The following is an 18,625-nucleotide window of genomic DNA, read 5'->3' on the forward strand; positions in this document are numbered from 1 at the left end:
AAATTGCAAAGACATGAACAAAATAGAATTGAGAGACGAGAAGAAAAATTGACCACAGGTCAGTTGATTTTCCCAAAGTTGGAATTGAAGGCTATATGACCGATCAAAAAATAATTATTCACACGATAAGGAAAAGGAAACAACTGCCATGTGCATAAAGGGAATAATAAACGACAAATAGATATCAATATAAAACATATACACTCAATTTAAAAAGAAAAATAGCTAAATTAAAACATGTAGATAGTAATGCAAAAATAAGAAGGAACCTTAAGGTCCCTCTCTAATTTCCAGATAAAATCAATACAAAATCAAGCAAAAGCAAATAAGATTATTGAAAACATTGCTGGAGAAAGTGGAACTAAAAGACTTTTTGACATCCTAACAACTTAGACTGCCACAAAATGTACCAACTCCTCACAACCACGTGCAACTTTTATAAAAATTGGCAATGCATAAGAGCCAAAGGTATGTTGCAAATAAAGGAAATAAATGCAAGAGTAGTAAACATTTATTTTATTGCCCATAATGCAATAAAAATAGGAATCATTATAACAAGCATAAAGAAAAGCTGCAGATTGAAATAATGATTTACAATTAAATCCAAAATAAAGACTGTCTCAAAGAAATAAAGAAATAAAAGAATAGCATTTTATAATAATATGAAATTTATGGGAAGCAATCTTCAGGAAGCAAAAAAAAGCACACATTATAACACACACATTAACAAAATAGAAAAAGGAAAAAGTAATAAAGCAGATATGATTTCCTAAACATAAAAAAATACAAACCAACTTATAATAAGAATAACATGGGAGATGTTTTAAAATAGAGGAGAAATAGATAAACTAAAAAACAAAAAAATTTGGAAAAGATACAAATCTAAGATGTTTCAAAAGATGAACAAAATAAATAAACATTTAGCCAAACTGGTAAAAGAGGACAGGAGAGGATTCAGGGAAGATTACAGATTATGTCAGAAAAATTTAACCTCTCTACACTTCCTCCTCAAGCAAGACATAATTGCATCTCAGGGAAAACATGGACCCATTAAAAAATAAATATGAGTTGGAATAGAACAGTAGTCTTCCAGAGACCAAGAGGGAGGTTTGGCTCTTGAAAAGTATAAACTTCTCCAAGCTAACACCACTGAAAGAGCAAGGAGTGAGCCTTAGGGCTAGTTGGGTTAGAAGATAACATCAACCCAAGTACAGAAACTTTCACCTAGACAGTATGCAGAGTTGAACTTCTGAGTTGGGGAACATGAAGGAAATCTCAGCTGATAAGGGACACCAGGCCCAGCTGTGCTTCCTCCTTGCAGCCTTGCATGAGAAGGAGCTAGCACATTCCTGATCAATACAGAAGCAGTGGGGAGGGATTCTGGCTACACTCATTCACAGAAGAGTGAATTTCTTGGTTTCAGGTTCCAGGTCAGAGGGGAGAACTGAGGGAGCACCTGAGGCCAGACACCCCATGTCCCATACCTCAGGATTAGGGGGGATTCCAGTACCACTAGCATCTCACACCATGTGTCAAGAGAAGGTCAAAATGGGTAAATAATTTAGACAAAGGATAACACCATAAACAAATTAGAAATGCATGGAAAAAGGAAGAATTTATTACCCAACAAAGGATAGAGAAAATTATGAATGGTAAAAGAGATAATATTGATTTCGTGGAATTAATTTTTTTCCCAAACAACATCAATATATCAAAAATTAAAAGGGAAATAAGAAACTGGAGAAAACATTTTAGGGTAAATTTCTCTAATAAAGCCCTTATGTTTCCCAATTATTTAGGGAATTTAACTAAATTTATTAAGATAAGGGTCATTCCCCAATTGGGAAGTGGTTGAAGTTTATGAACAGGCAGTTTTTAGAATGAAAAATCAAAACTATTCATGATCATATAAAAATGCTCTAAATCGCATATTTAGAGAAATGTAAATTAAAACAACTCTGAGGCATCACCTCCAAGGGGCATATGTGTAAATGGATGTATTTAAGCCCAACTCTGCCAAAAAAAAAATCATTATATATAATAATAAATACAAGAGTACTTCTTCTCCCAAGTGAGGGAATTAGGACCGTGAATTGTTAACTGTAGAATTTGACACCTACTCACACTGACTCCATCTTATGACTCAGTTCTGTAGCTAGCTTGGTTTCTATTCGATTATGAATCCAATTTTATCAAAACAAAAAAAAATTTGCATTGGTTGAATTCAGCCCTGCATGGCTAAGGAACTAGACCATCTATTCATTCTACTTAGAGGTTCTTACTCAATAACCTTGGTTACATTGACCTGAAATTGAGTCAGATTCAAAGACTGATACAAGAAATTTTCTCACAGTGGTGCACCTCACGTAATCTGTTTTATGTGAAAACTGGCCCTGGACTAATTAATCAGTTTTCATATTTCATCCTGCTGAAACTCCAGATTCTCTTCAGCTGGTAAGTCCTGCTTCCAGTCCTTGTGGATTCTATCAGTCAAACGCTATTTCTGAGGCTGATTAAATCTAGTTGGTTGTGAGGGAAGAAAGGAGCTTACACAGTGGCGTGTATCTTCTCTGCCATCTTGGCTCCGCCCCCCTTTCCCTTTCTTAAGATCTCTTTTGGCTATAAGCCTAGTAGTAATATTGCTGGATCAAAGGGTATGTACAGTGTGATAACTTTTTGGACATAGTTCCAAATTGCTCTCCAGAATGGTTGGATTCATTCACAATTCCACCAACAATGTATCAGTGTCCCAGTTTTCCTACATCCCCTCCAATATTCAACATTATCTTTTCCTGACATCCTAGCCAATATGAGAGGTGTATACTGGTATCCCAGAGTTGTCTTAATTTGCATTTCTTTGATTATTAATGATTTAGAGCATCTTTTCATATGGCTAGAAATAGTTTCTATTTTTTTCATCTAAAATGTATCTGTTCATATCCTTTGACCATTTATCAGTTGGAGAATGACTTGATTTCTTGTAAATTAGAGTTAATTCTCTATATATTTTAGAAATGAGGCCTTTTTCAGAACCTTGACTATAAAAAATGTTTTTCCAGTATATTGCTTCCTTTCTAATCTTGTTTCATTTAGTTTTGTTTGTACAAAAGATTTTTAATTTGACATAATCAAAATTTTCTATTTTGTGATCAATAATGATCTCTTTTGTCACAAATTCCTTCCTCTTTTACAGGTCTGAGAGTTAAACTATCCTAGGTTCTTCTAATTTATTTATAATCTCATTCTTTATGATTAGATCATGAATCCAGTTTGACCTTATCTTGATGTATGATGTTAAGTGTGGATCAATGCCCAGTTTCTGCCATACTAATTTCCAATTTTCACAGCAGTTTTTATCAAACAATGAATTCTTATCCCAAAAGCTGGGGCCTTTGGGTTTGTCAAACACTAGATTACTATAGTTATTCACTATTTTGTCCATAAACCTAACCTATTCCATCGATCAATGAATCTATATCTTAGGCAATACCAAATGGTTTTGGTGACCGCTGCTTTATAATGTAGTTTTAGATCTGGTACAGCTAGGCCGCCTTTATTTGATTTTTTTTTCATTAGTTCCCCTTGAAAGTGTTGACTTTTTGTTCTTTTGGATGATTTTTGTTGTTATTTTTCCTAGGTCATCAAAATAGTTTTTTGGGAGTCTGATTTGTATAATCCTAAATAAATAGATTATTTTAGGTAGTATTGTCATCTTTATTATCTTCCCTTGACTTCTCCAAGAAGGTATTTTTTCCCCTAATAATTCCATGGGTTGGGTGTGGTTAGAGAGAAACACAGTTTCTGAGGAAGGGTCCTACCCATTTCTCTTACTGTTGCATGGCGATTGATCCTTGTTGTGCTACTCCTTGTCCATCCCTTTTTGTAACCAGAGCAGAGGTGGCAGAGCTGTGTGGCTCAGGATGGTGAGGGCAGACACCAGTAAGGAGTATGGAACCAGTATCCCTCTGGTTTGATTTATGAAGAATTACATATTCTCTCATTCTCCTGTCCTCACTCATCATCTATGAGCCATCTTTGGCTCCATGATGGAAAAGCCCCAATATTTAGGGAATGCACTATTCCTGCTACCATCAGGGATTCACAGTCCCAGTGATCACAGGGGCTGAACTCAAACAGCCCCATTGGAGAATTCTGCCCATGAGCTTCATGCCACACATAATGGGGAACTGATGACTTTGGAGGATAAGGCATCACTCTCTCTTAATAAAAGTCTGTTAATGCCAGAATAGGACTTCCAGAGGGCACAAAGAAAAAATCAAGGATAGAAGGCTATGACTTAAGGGCTCTGAAGTTAAAACAGTTAAGCAGGATAGAAGAAAGTCCAGAGAGTAGAGAGCTTTGACCTGGGCAGTGCATGGTTCAGAATCCTGAGTAAAAGCCCTGTGCAGTGCATAATTAGCTCTTTAGCTCAGTAAAAGTAATATTGCAAATTTTCATTCTATGTAGATGGAAAAAAGATGAATACACATTTGCAGTATGGATGAGAGGGTCACTGGTCATGCCCGATGCACACTCAATCTTAAACATTGACAAGACTTTAAGTTCCTTACTAGAATTCAAAGAGATAACGATTTGAATTTGAAAATTGAAAGAATTTGGGAGGGATAACAACGAGCTTCCATTCCCTCATGTTAGACAACAGATAATTGGGAAGTGTTTATGCAGAATAAATATATACAGGCTCAGTAGAAAATAAATATACATGTGTGGGTAGAGATTTCATCTTCACAATGATATGTGAACAGAGTCTTCAATGAATGCGAGGTCTCTGTGAGGCAAAGGTCAATGGGGAAGAACATTATAAATATGGGAAATGGCCCAAACAAAGTATATCTCGATGTAGATCCAGATCTATGTGTATACATGCACACATGTCACAGAACAGTGAATAGATCAAAGTCCATTTTTCATCTAACCATCTTGTGATTTTAGTGCATGAATAGTGAAGTGTGAACAATGTGGTGACACAAATTTCCAAACATTGCTGAGATCAGTCACGTGGATTTTAAGAAGAGGTATTCCAAACTTAGGCTGAAATATGCTACTGTGCCATACTTATTTCATGCCATTGCGCCACCAAGCTGCCCCTTATTTCATGCCAGAATCAAAGTATCTTGCTGAGTGGGGAGTGTGATCCAATCAGAAGAACATGAAGAAATGAGGGAAAATTCTGTGTGTGGTGATGTGAATGATTATTGATCATAGATCTCCTGATGGAAGCAAGGTCACTGCTGATCTTATTCCAATACCTTCATGTTATCAATGAGGAAACTGGTGTTGAGGATATATCAGTACTATATTCAGTGTTAGAAAATGGAATATCATTTCCTCTGAGGACAGATTAAAAGAAGTGAGATACATTTAGCTTGCTATCTTTATCTTTAACATAGATTTTAAAAATCTTTTTGAGTTTTTGCATCTTTAGAATTTCTTTCAGAAATTCTTAAGCGCCTTTGATATTTCTTAAGCATTTTTCATAAAATCACTGATATTTTAATGGAAAAAGAGAAAAAAAGAAGTAATGTATTAAACCCAGTCAATACTATGTAGATACATGAAAATATGTGCAATGTATCAAATTTATGGAGTTCATCTTTGCAGGAAAATGGACTAGGAATATCTGCTCGACCTTTACCTGAGTATTTTTGAACTAGAATAATAATTGGGAAAAGGAAAAAGATGGTAAAAATGAAATTAATTGAGGAAGGTTAATGCTTTGGTGAGTAGTAAAGAAGGACAATTAATTTTGGTTGAGAAAATTATTTGGTTATTGTGAATCTCAAAGGAGTAGAAGGTGATTCTAAAATTGAAAGAAGAGAGAAAGGAATATTCCAAGTCTGTAAGTATAACCAGAGCATTTGAGAGATATAACAGAGATATAATTTAGAGTTCTATTGTTCATGATTCCCCATGAGTGTGTCTCCATATTATCATGGATATCAAATAGCCAGGGAAATTAACTTTATGGAAAATGTTTTTGTTCAAGTGAAAGAATATTAATATTTGGCACATATATCACTGCCTCAAATGTCTTTGGCATAGACTCTTATCTGTATAATTAGAGTCTAATGTAAAGTTTAGAGAACCCATATCCCAAAAGGTGTAACAGTGTTTCCAATTACTAGAAATATGTAAATTTTTCCATTTGAAAAATTTTCTTTAGTTATTCTGTAACTTTTCTTCCTGGGCATTGAAGAGTCTTGATGCTCTCCTTCCTCAGTGCTCCTTGGTGAGTAGTGAGTTCCAATAATCACTGTCACTTTTCATCCTGGTCACTACTATTCCCAGGATACTTGTAGAATGTGAAAAAGTCCAAATTTGGTATTATGGCATCTTGTGGCCAAGAGCAATGCATTTAGATTTTTTTTTTATTTCAACTGCTCTTTGGTTTACAAGATACCTATATATCTGGGGCAAATGATTTATTCTCTCTAAACCTTGATTGCCTGTTCTTTAAAATAAAGCAATTAAAGTATATGGACTAAATTAATCTATGAATCATTGAAACATACTGGAGTATTTCTTAATTTTTAAAATTTTAAAAGTAAAATTATATAATAATCAGTTAAAATTCCTAAGAAGAAGATTTTAAAAAATTAAACAATGTCTAAAGTAGGGCAAGCAGGATGATGAAAGGTCCTGAGACCATAAAAGAAGAAGGTTGAAGGAGCTAGAGATATTTAGTCTGGAGAAGAAAATAAACAGGACAGATATGAAAGCTATCAGGTAATAGAAGAGGATGGATTGGAATCATTCTGTTTGATCTCAGGGGGCTGAATTAGAAGCAAGTAATAAAAATCCTAAAAAAGATTTTAGCCTAAGAGAAGGGAAAAACTTCCTAACTGTCGGGGGCCAGAACTCTGAAGAAGTATACTTGAAACAAGGTATTAACTCAGTGGAATGGACAAAATGATTGTTCTCTAGTTCACACATATATTGACTACTTAATATGGGAAATGGAGATGCCTCTCATCTGTCTTTCTGTCTCTAAGATGCCATTTTCTGTCTATCTCTCTGCATCTGTGTCTCTGTCTCTCTTGTTCAAGGATTCAGTGGCACACGACCTGAAGGTCATTCACAATGATAAAAATGATATCCCCTTGAAAGTAAAAGGCACATCCCAGTGTTGTGTCTTTTTTTTCCCCGCCTTTCTTTCCCCTTTAAGCTCCTCTTTTTACTCCATTCTGAAAAGGTGAGAACTCCTTCAAACCAGTCATCTTCAAGGCAACAGAATTTTTAGCATTTTCCTTTTTAAGAATTACTGACTTTAAATGTCTTCTTGGTATGGTAGCTGTGAGAAGAACTAGAGCAAGGTCTCTAGGGGATAAAACATATACATATATATATATATACATATATATATGTATACATATACATATATATATATATGAAAGATAATAATCAAAACACATTTTAAAAAATGTCAAACTATAATTTCTTACCTTCTACTTCTCTGTTGAAAACTTATTTACTAAAATAATTCATTACACTTTTATTTCAATAGATTTCCTCTATTTCCGATTCAATAGAAATTCCTTGAGGCTACTCTGGTACTCTATTTTGTATTTCACTCATCTCCCGAGGACTTCGTCAAAGAGAACTATTTTCTCTTTTACTCATTTTACTTATTTATTTTGTTTCTTTGTTTGCTCATTTAGTAATTTATTTAACGTTGTAAATTTACCTTTCATCCTTCTCTACTTGAAAAGTATTGTTTCCATTTTTCTCCTTTCATTCCTCTGCTGTTGCTTTTCTACCTCCCCTTCCAGCTGATCTCCAATTTAAGAGCTTACAAATTAGGCCCCATGGTTTTTCATAACAAATATTAAAAAAGAAAGACTTCATCTCATTGGTTTTAATAAAAACACTTCACTTTATTGACAATTTCCAAAAGAAGTTTACAGAAATGACAAAAGTTACAAAAAATTTAGAAAGTAATTTTCATTATCCCTTTCACTCACATGTCCTCCTTCACAATGAGCATCATTGACAGCTCTTTACTGATCCCCAGTCTAACAGAGAATGAGTGATGCAGGGGGACTGTCTTCCTTGATGACAAAAGAGAAGTAAGGGCAAAGAGGTCCTTCAAAATCCGTGTTTGAGAGAATGTGGATAAGGCTTCTTTCTCTGACATCATAAAACGCTATAGATTTATTTTCATAATCAAGAAGAACTCCCACTTTGAGCACAGGCTGCTTCAAGTGAAAGCCATTTTGTGAATTTAACAGGAAGAAACTATTTCCACATGGGGAGCTTGCTAGTGTCTTTCTATCCTCAGAGGAGGACAGTTTTCCCTTTCCCTTGACTGAATCTCTACAGACGCCCAATTCCCACCCTGTCTTCCCTTCCACCTCTACCTCCCAATAATGTTTTCCTGAGGTGAAGGTCTGGGCCCCCCAAACCGCAAGAGTGCAGTCCTTTCCGTCTTCGATGTCTGGCAGGTCCCGATGGACACTCCGGTACTGGACCCTCTTCAGATCTTCAGAAAGGATGAGAAGAGGATTGGCTGACTCAGGATCCAAACTTATGTCCGTCTGGAAGTTCAGGAGCACTTCTCTCAAGCATGTGATGGAGCAGGTACTTAAGGAAGGTGACACAAGCTCTGGTTCTTCAAGTAAGAGGAGCTGCTCATTCCTTTCCAAAATGCCTTTCATATCCTGGAGCATTTCCAAAGGTGGCTTGTCCAAAGTCTTCTCTATTTCTGACATCATTTGTTGCAGACTCTGGATCTGTTGGGTCACCTCGTCCATGTTGTCATGTATTTGGAGGATGCCATCTCTGGATTCCTCCTGCAGCTTTTCCAAGTACTCATATTCTTCATCCCACAAGAACTGGTGAATTTTCTCATACTCAAACATCACTGAGTGTTTCAAAGCATATTCATTCTCCTTGCAGGATGCCTTTTTCCTTCTTACTTTGTCCAACATCATTTCAAACTCCTTTTCTGTTTCTCCTAAGGTAGTTTGCATCTCCTGGAGCTCATCCCTGCACTTCTCAGCAACTGTTTTCAAAGGAAGGACTTTGTGAGCCTTGTGCTGTGGGGCTGATTTGCAAGAATCACAAAGTAGTGTCTGGTCCTCCTCACAGAAGAACTTCTGCGGATTGCCATGTTGATCACAGGTGGTCAAGCCGATGGTGCTGTGCAGCAAGTGAGGTCGGAGTTGTTTGCCAATGACGGACAGGTTCTGCAGTTGCCTGTTGGGCACCAAGTCATGGTATCTGATGACTCCTCTGCACTCTGGGCACCTCAAGATGTCAGTGGCTCTCTCCCTGCACTGGAGAAGACAATGTGAACAAAAACTGTGGCCACATTGGACAGTCACTGGGTCAGTGAAGTAGCCCAGGCAGATGGAGCAAGTAAGATGTCCCTTGATATCTTCAATTAAGTCTCTAGGATCCATATTCTTCCTTCTTGGATGTTTCTCTCAGGAGCAGATGCTGGCTCTGGCTCTGGCTCTTGAGCTTTGGATACCCAAAATACCAACAGGGAATTCTGTAGGGCTTTTTATATCCCTACCTCTGCTTAGCCCCTCCCTATCCTTCATTCCCTAGAGGTGAGAAATCCTTTCTTTGGAGAAGGCTACTAGCTTCAGGGCTAGGGCTGAGTTCTCACCTTTCTTCTAATTGTAAAAAACATTATTTCCTCTTAACACTTTGCACTCTCCAAATTGGGTCATTTAACAAAACCTCCTCTCATTTGTAAGTCTCAGGACCCTCACATTTTCTATATTCTGATGTTCTCAGAGAGAAACTGGTCAAGGAGAGCCCCCAAACACCATCGTTGCCCTTTATTCCATCCCCTAGAGGTGAGAACTCCTTTCTTTGGAGAAGGCTTCTGGCTTCAACACTAGGGCTGAGTTCTCACCTTTCTTCTAATTGTGGAAAACATTATTTCCTCTTAACACTTTGCACTCTCCATATTGGGTCATTTAACAAAAGCCCCTCTCATTTGTAAGTCTCAGGACCCTCACATTTTCTATATTATGATGTTCTGAGAGAGAAACTGGTCAAGGAGAGCCCCAAAGCACAATCACTGTCATAAAACTGCCTCTTCCCATAGCCAATACATATATTGAATTTTTTCACTTTCTCTTTAGTCCACTGATAGGGATATCTTTTTCTTAATATGAATACTTTTTAAAAAGAGAAATTTATTACACTTCTATTAATCAAATATCAATATATCTGCAGCAAGTTTATGTAAAAGTAAAAGGTGATTTGAATTGTGAAAAGTGTGGAAATATTAGCAAGGAACAAATATTCCAAAGTCAAGCAATAAGTTAAATAGGCTTGGTAGTCCTGTGCACAAAGGTCACATGATGTTCTTATATACTTTTTTGTTAATGTGAAGACATATACTTTTTTAGAAGTAAAAAAAGGGAGACATTATTCTGAAAAGAGAAATGTAATTGTTTAAGCAATATGTGGCTGAGTTTGGAGTCTTTGGAATATTAAAAAGTATCTTGGACATCTAGGAAACAGCATTAAAGAGATGATTTGTGAACATCTGGTAACATAAGCTATAAACAAAGAGTTGAAAGAGCTTTATTAAAATCAGGTATTGCCATAGTCATTTCATTTGCATTTCTAAAAGAATTAGTACAGGGGGGAGGGGGATTTCAATCAGAAGGAGGTCATAGATACTATTTACCTAGTTTACTATTTTGAACATATTCTCCTGTTTTTCTTGAGGATAATTTTCAGAGATGGTGGCTGCAGAATATCACTCCTTATTTATTAACTCCTCTGTGATGTAAGAAGAAATCTATGTCTGTTCTACAGAGTAAAAATAAATGCATCTTTCAGATCTTTTATGTCCTAGAACTGTGACCCCTATTCTACTACCTAGATAGTCCAGTGAAACCAAAATTAAACTCTGATCAGTAGACCTATAGATTGGTAGGTAGTACCATGGACATCTCCAATGTACCTCGCCCTCTTCCCCTTCCCCCTCTGGGAATGTCCGGGCTAGCTCCTCTGAAGGTCTCAGAATCAGTCCTTGTCAGGATAAGAAAAAGTCCTTGCCCCATGTTGGGCGCCAATACAGAATGTTCTTTTGTCTCCAGAAACTCCAGGGTGGCACTCTGGAGGAGGAGAGCATCTACTCTAGGTCAGAGTTGGCAGCTCTCTTTTATCCTCCCAGAGAATGGGCGTGGGATAATGCAAGGGCTTGTGGGAATATTACTTCTACTTATCTCATTAGCACTTAGGAAGAACCTAACACCCCTCCCCCTTTTTTCTTCCACTCCTCTCTTCCTTTCCACTTCCTCCACCTCCCCTTTCCCCTTCTCCTTCTTCCTCTTCCCTCTCCCTCTCCTTCTTCCTCTCTCCCTCTCTCCCTCTCCCTCTCTTCTCTCTCCCTTTCTCTGTAAAAATCGACACAGACTCTAATTTCTGTACATGTCATTTTCTCTCTTAGATAATTAATTTAATATTTTACCTAAGTTCATCTGTAAGATGAAAGAATTGATTTTACATGATCTCTTAAGATTCCCTCCCATCTACATTAATGACCTAGTTAGTGGTCTAGTGAACCATTGAGCAGCTGAGGAAGATTATGATAGGTGAAAGGAATAGATACACATTTTCTCATGGAAATTAGAGAATAGTTATATCACAAGGAAGACATGAATAAAGTTAGCTGATTTTAATGCTCTAATTTAAAAATCATTTTATTCTGATGACATATCCATTGAGAAATAGTTGGAGTTTCTTTTTGCCTTAAATCAGAAATGTGATCACATACAGTATTTGAAAAATAAAAAGTTTCATTTTGAAAAAGACCATACTGATCCCTTGGGCTTCTGGATGAATGTTCCCCTTGTCCCTGGAAGACTTGGATGGGTTGCTGACAACGCGGGCGGGGTGGTGCGCAGGAAGCCTTTGTCTTGGGACTCCCCAGGGAGAGATGGTGAGGGCTCTGCATTTTGCTCGGCGTCCCTCTCAGCAAGTCTGTCCTTGAGCTTCTCTGATTCTTTCCTGCTCCGCATCCAGGACGGACTAATGAAGAGACAACCAGAATCAGGGACCTTCCATATGCTCGGGCCATTTTGTTCCCGTGCTGCGGACAATCCCGAGCTCTTCCTTGTCCGTTTCTCTTTGTCGCGCCTTGCTCAGAGACATCATCTGCTGGTGGCGGTGCTGGCGGTTTCTGAGAAGCGATCGCCCCCTGGATCTGTGCTGAGGAGGGGAGCGGCCCCAGTCACAGTCTCGGGAGAGAGTGCTGCTCCCGGCTGCAGGAACACGCGAGTTTCGCGCTTGCCTCAGGTCGGGTGCTTCTGGACAGGCCGGGCGAGTGGGTTGCCCAGACTCCAACAGGCCCTTTCTCCCTCTTTGCAAATGGAGAGAGTGGGGCCGAGCTCAAAGGGGAGCTGGCCGATGCCAGGGAAATCCGCTGTTGGAAGGGACGTGAACCAAGGTGACAAAAGCACGTCGGGTGTGGGTTTACGCCAATGGCAGAAGCCTGAGGCCGCTGAGGGGTGAAGCTGGCGGCAGGGCTGGCGCTCCTGGGGAGGGGGCGGATTCACACCTTCTCGAGTACCGGAGACGCAGGAGACTTTCCCGGCAGGGGGCGGGGCTGGGAGGAGGACGCGTATAAAAGGGCAGCCCCAGCTCCTGGGCAGGCATTCCCTCCGCCAGCCAGCTTAGAGCTCAGCCACGCACACGGTGGAGAGGAGAGGAGAGCTGCAAGGGGGAGACGAGCAAGGGGAACTAGAGAGAGAGAAGGACTCGCCATCCCTGGCTGCAGATCGTCCAGCCCGCCCCTCCAGCCCCAGGGCAGCCACACGTGCCGCCGCCATGTCCGAGTCTAGGCAAGAAGAAACGAGAGCCAGTGAAGAGAATGCGGAGGAAGATTTCCTTCGGCTTGATTGGAATCACCATTTAGTGGAGATCCCAGGGGCCCATCGCAGCCACCGTGCTGGCATCGAGGCTGTCCCCAGCATCGCCGATGGTGAGTGCGGGCGGGAGAACTGGAGGAGGCCTCCAACGCTGGGGAAGTTTCGGGACGGAAGGAGGGAAGGGTTCAGTGGGTGGGCTCTTTCTCACTTTTGGGAAGTCACACAAAAGGATCCCCAGGGACGTTGCCTTCATTTGCTTTGAAAAGACCGTTGTCGCCCCGGGGACTTGTTCTCATATTGAGATCCGCAGCCTGGAAGTCTGCTCACCTGCTTAATCCCCCTCTTTTTCTCTTTCACAGCCCAATGGCAAGAACGGAGAATGCCCCCTGGTGGCCGCGACCATCACAGGATGTACAGGATTCACAGGATTTGGGGACACAGCGGCCAACTAGGTGCGGACCCGAGGGAGCTGGGAGGGCAGCGGGAGTGGGAAGGGAGACCCCAATGGCGAGATCCGCGAGCGTTCTTTCCCGGCTCCGAATTCGCGGACTGGGTGGCCGCGGCAGGATCCGGTCCCGCACGAAGCAGGGGCGCTGAAGGGCTTTCCGAGGGAGCGGTCCTTGCTCCGCCTCCCTCACAGTGGTTTGTCCCAGGACCATGGCAATATGTGGGAGCTGCCCTTCGCTATCCCGAGCTCGCAGCCGAGCGCCAGAGGCGCCCCGGGAGGCGTTGCCGCAGGGCTGCATGGGAGGAGCGAGAGCGGGGTCCCAGCTACTCTTCCTACCTGCACCGTGGCCCGTGTGAGTGGAGCTGGGCAAGGCCCGGGGCCGCTGACTGCCGCGCGTGCAGCGGGAGTCCTTGCCACTTGACTGTACGGGTGGAGCTGGAGCTGTGGCCCAGCTGCTCTTCCTATCCCGACCTTGGCCCGTGGGAGTGGAGCTGGGGAAGACCCGGGGCCACCTCCAGATGCCGGGAGCATTGCCCAAGACGCCGTCGAGCGCACAGATTCTAGAGGCTGACAGACCTCCAAGGGCAGGGGGCAAGATGCTGAGGGACACCGTCGTGCCCGCACAAGGCAGAAGGGAAGGCGGCCCTGCCCGGGAACTTGGCAGAAGGGCAAAGTCCTTGGCGATGGGCTTTTGCAAGTTGCCTTGAGAGCGGAGCCACGTTTTCGGACTTTTCCCTTCCCCTTTCACACTTTGCTTTGGTTGCCACAAGAAGCCATTGCTTATCAGAGATGCCCCTGGGAGGGGAGGGCAGAGGGGGGAGTGGAGAATGCTAGGGGAAATTGTGCTCATGGGCAAAAGCTAAACTTCAATAAAATTTCCGTGTAAAAACCCTCCTCACTTGGTTCTTTGTTCTCTTTCGGGTTTTCTGTTTTATTCTGCTAGAGATGGGCTTTGCCATCTGTATCACTTCCATGTACTAGAATGGGAGGGCAACATTGTCCACCAAGGGAAGACTATCCTGAGGCCATGGGGTGGGGCGGGGAGGGGGAACTCCTTTCCCCGGGCCTGGCACAGGGGACGCCCCATCTCCCAAGAGATTTCAAAGCTTCCCAAAAAGGACAATGCGTTCAGTGAGGATCCAGCATTGACTGACCTCCACCTCACTTTCTGAAGTCCACCTCACTTTCCTCACCTAGCCAGTTGCCAGAAAGTAGCCCCTACTTCAGAAGGTTGCTTTAAATAGCAAATGAAACAATGGCAATCGGTCTTGGCAGAGCTTAACTCTCAGGCAGCTGTGACGGTGGTGCCTAGTGTTTCCAGCTTTCCTCTTCTTTCCTCTCTCTCTCAAGGTCTTTCTCTGCCTCTCTCGGTGGCCCTCTTGGTCTCTCTGTCTCTGTTTAAGGGAAGGGCTGTGTATCTAGCCTCCCATAATTGGAGCCTACTCTAGGCCCCAGGAAAAGTGTCTGGGAAGGATATAGGACACAAGATGATTGTAATGGGCCAGAACTCTGGAGAAGTGTACTTGAAACAAAGGTTCTTACAAAAGGTGTTAACTCAGTGGAGTTAACATTGATAAGAAGATGGATATCCAATTTATCATGGTGATTAATTATTCTCTAATACAGTATGATTGAATTAATCTTATGACAAATAATGGTTTCCTAGTGATATAATGATAGACTTATACTCAGGATGATGAATGGATTTAATTATACTAGAGCACTTAAGAGATAAGCCTCTCAGTCGGAGAGATCAGACAACATCAACTGCCTTTCAGTCTCCTTGTATCATCCTCTCACAAGAGGAGATCCATTGATTTCAGAAAGGCCTGGGGAGACTTACATGAACTGATGCTGAGTGAAATGAGCAGGACCAGGAAATCGTTGTATACTTCAGCAACAATACTATATGATGATTAATTCTGATGGACGTGGCCCTCTCCAACAATGAGATGAACCAAATCAGCTCCACCAGAGCAGTAATGAACTGAGCCAGCTACATACACCCAGTAAAAGAACTCAGGGAGATGGCTGCGAACCACTACATAGAATTCCCAATCCTTCTATTTTTGTCTGGCTGTATTTTTGATTTCCCTCACAGGCTAGTAGTACAGTATTTCAAAGTCCGATTCTTTTTGTACAGCAAAATAACTATTGACATGTACACATATATTGTATTTAATGAATACTTTAATATATTTAACATGTATTGGTCATGGTGGAAGGGGTGGGGGGAAAGAGAACACCATCAGATGGGAAGGGAACACTAGGGGAAGGAGAACACTGGGTGTTTTGAAAAGAATTTTGGAGTTTTACTGGACTGCAAGATGTATAGGAATGTGAAAAAGCAGCCAAAAAACGCCAATGGAAGGAGGAAAGGGAATAAGCATTTATATAACGTCTACTACTTCCAGGCACTGTGTTAAGCACTTTCTATAAACATCTCATTTGATACACATTGTAACCCTTAGCAATAGATGCCACAATTATCCTCAGTTTACAGTTGAGGCAAGTAGCAGTTAAGTGATTTCCTCAGAGTCACACAGCAAGTAAATGTTGGGGGCTGGATTTCACATCAGATATTGTTGACTGTACTACAAGTTATCTAATAATGTAATGATGAAATATTTTACTGCATTAGAGGATAGATCATTTCTAGGAATGAGGGAGTAATAATCTCATTGGTTTGTTGTTTTTTTTTTTTTCATTTTAGTCTTCACCAGAAGTATTGCTTTCAATTCTAAGGCCCATGGTTTGACACCAATAAACTGAAGCATGACCAAAGCAGGACAAACAGGATGGTGAAGGGCCTTAAGTTTATATTATAAACTTTGTGATATATTAGTCTGTGTAGCAGAGTCCACCTTTCCACTGTATCTGTATAACTTCTAGGTCCTAACACAATATCACATATGATAGAAAAAATACATGATTTTGAAATTAATCAATCAATGAAAGAAGTTTGATCTGTCATCAACTTACCCCTGCATCTGGGGACTGCCCCTTCATGGAAACATCGGTCTGATTAGACTGGCCTGTACTGTTCACCATGGCAACAATGGCAATACTCAGACTCAAATTTTGTGAGGTAGTTACAAATAGACAGAAGTGTATGATGATTGCCAGACCATATCTTACTGACCAGAACCCTGGAACTGGAGAACAAATAAAGAATTATTGTGCTAATAGTCTCTTTAGATTAAAATATTTTAGTAAGCCCTACATAGGCCATTATCTTTCTACTTAGTCTATTGTTTGTCACGGGCATTTGAACAGAATAGTATAAAAGTCAATGATTGCAGGGAAAACATTGGATTGAAATAGATCCAAAGAGTATATCTTCATCATCCAATCAACCTCAACCAAATTGTACCAATTATTCTGTACTTTTTTCACCCTGTAACTATGAATCTCATCCCTTTGCATTCTCTTTTCTTTTGAGACTAATTGTTTTTCATCCAGCCAAACAGCCTCCACTCCATACCTTTCGCCATTTTCCACTACCCCTGCCAACATACATTCCTATGCTGCTGTACACATATTATAAAGAGACAAATAATATATAGATTATGGAGAAGATGTGAATTTGAACTTAGATGTAAAATATACCTCTTGCACCTTCCCCTGATGCTGAAATAATACTTTTCTTGTTTTCCAGTACTAGAAATGTTAACATTTTTATTCATTGTAAACTTATTGTTATACTTATAGCTCACAGGGGCACCCTTCCCTGACTTATAGGGAGTAAATCTCTTCAGGAATGGTTCCTTCAATTTTAGAGTACACCATGTGTGTTGTGAGTCCACAACCCTAAAAATTATACATGAGTCCTTGTAAATGTATTTGTAAATAGTGAGACAGAGCACACAAGTCACTCAAAATAAGAGGTATTTGGTAAAATGGCAGGTATAATGAAAAAAGTAGCAATAAAACCTTCACCCACAAAACAGGTGACCTAAAATAAACACAAGAAAAATAGTGGACACATAGAGAAAAAAGACATGGAAAGACATCCACATGGGGAGCAAAATTGGCTAGGATATACACGTGGAGGGATGTGGCCACATGTGTTAGCTATGGTGAAGGCAGACACAAAGAAGATGAATTCATATAAAAACACGACATAACTAATTTCTTTTTACACATTCAGTTCCTATTGACACTAATCTCATAGTCTTCCTTCTTTTAGTCACTACTAGCTACCGGGAGATATTCTTGTAGTCTCCAAAGCATGCTGCTGCTGCTGCTCTCTCTCTCCAGAATATTGTTTTGTCAAACATTGCCCCACTGGGTGCTGTTCCACCATTGGCTCCTGCTTGTCCTCTGTTGCATACTTACTCTATGTTGGCAATGCACTTTTCAGGGACGTCCACATCCATGCTGAGGGGATGTAGGCAGGTCTAGCTCAGTGTTTGGAAGGCTCCAAAAGGAAGATGGGAAAGAGGCGTCAGATCTGAAAGTTGAACAGCGCTATCACTTAAAGCATCTCAGAAAGATGATGCTGGCGGGCAATGCCAGGAAGCAGGCTTTGAGGAGAACTAGGATCGCCTGCAGCGTCCGAGAATAGGGAAGAATTCAACTGGAAACGTTCAGCGACGTGTTTCGTGTTTCGAATGAAGAACTCACTGCAGCAAACGAGAAGACTGTTGCATTTAAGAGAAAAACAAACAAAAAGAGTCGTTACAACTTTCAGCTGCGGATCCCGTCTGTTTTAGTTAACAAAGTTATCAGCCTCACCTTAGTGAAGCCTCGAAAAATTGGTTAAAAACTCGCAATCGTTCCTCTCCACGGAAATCTTTAGTAAAAGGCGAAAGATTTATGCGATCTGAAGAGAAACAGGAGTATGTTTTGAACTTCCCGCCCCGCGCAACCCAGGATACACAGAGCAGCTTTAGCTGACGCCGACTAAGGCTGCCCGAGGGAAGGACTCCCTTTCCGAACTCCTCGGGGGGCCGCCCGGCCCAGCAAACACCCACACGTACACCCTGAACTCCCCGCGCGGGAGGGAAAAGGATGCGAGGGTCAGGGGGAGGGACGCTCTCCCGGGACAAGTCGAGATGTGGCGCACAGCCTTCTGGGTATGCAAAGCAGCATTTACTTTCCACTCTTCTCCACTTTCTGCGGGTCCTGGACAGTGCGCCCTACAATGAATGGGACCTAGAGGTGCCTCTGAACTGCAATCTATCCATCTCACGGACTGGGAAACTGAGGCTCCGGGAAGAGGCGAATAGCGCACAAAATTTTGGTCCAGTCTGGAGAAGGCAAGCGGCCTTTCCCCCCATGGAAAAGAATTTAGGCCGACCTGGAAACCTGCCCG

The 18,625-nt window shown here is 41.1% G+C and overlaps 1 non-coding gene across 1 annotated transcript; it reads right to left on the reverse strand.

The window, feature by feature from the left end:
* Positions 1 to 18,037: 18,037 nt before the first annotated feature.
* LOC141565322 (U5 spliceosomal RNA) lies at positions 18,038 to 18,153 on the reverse strand. Its single transcript, XR_012488990.1, has one exon. It is a non-coding gene; the product is annotated as a U5 spliceosomal RNA (small nuclear RNA).
* Positions 18,154 to 18,625: the final 472 nt, after the last annotated feature.

This window comes from Sminthopsis crassicaudata, chromosome 3 (genome assembly GCF_048593235.1).
Source record: "Sminthopsis crassicaudata isolate SCR6 chromosome 3, ASM4859323v1, whole genome shotgun sequence".
In the NCBI taxonomy this organism is placed as follows: domain Eukaryota; kingdom Metazoa; phylum Chordata; class Mammalia; order Dasyuromorphia; family Dasyuridae; genus Sminthopsis; species Sminthopsis crassicaudata.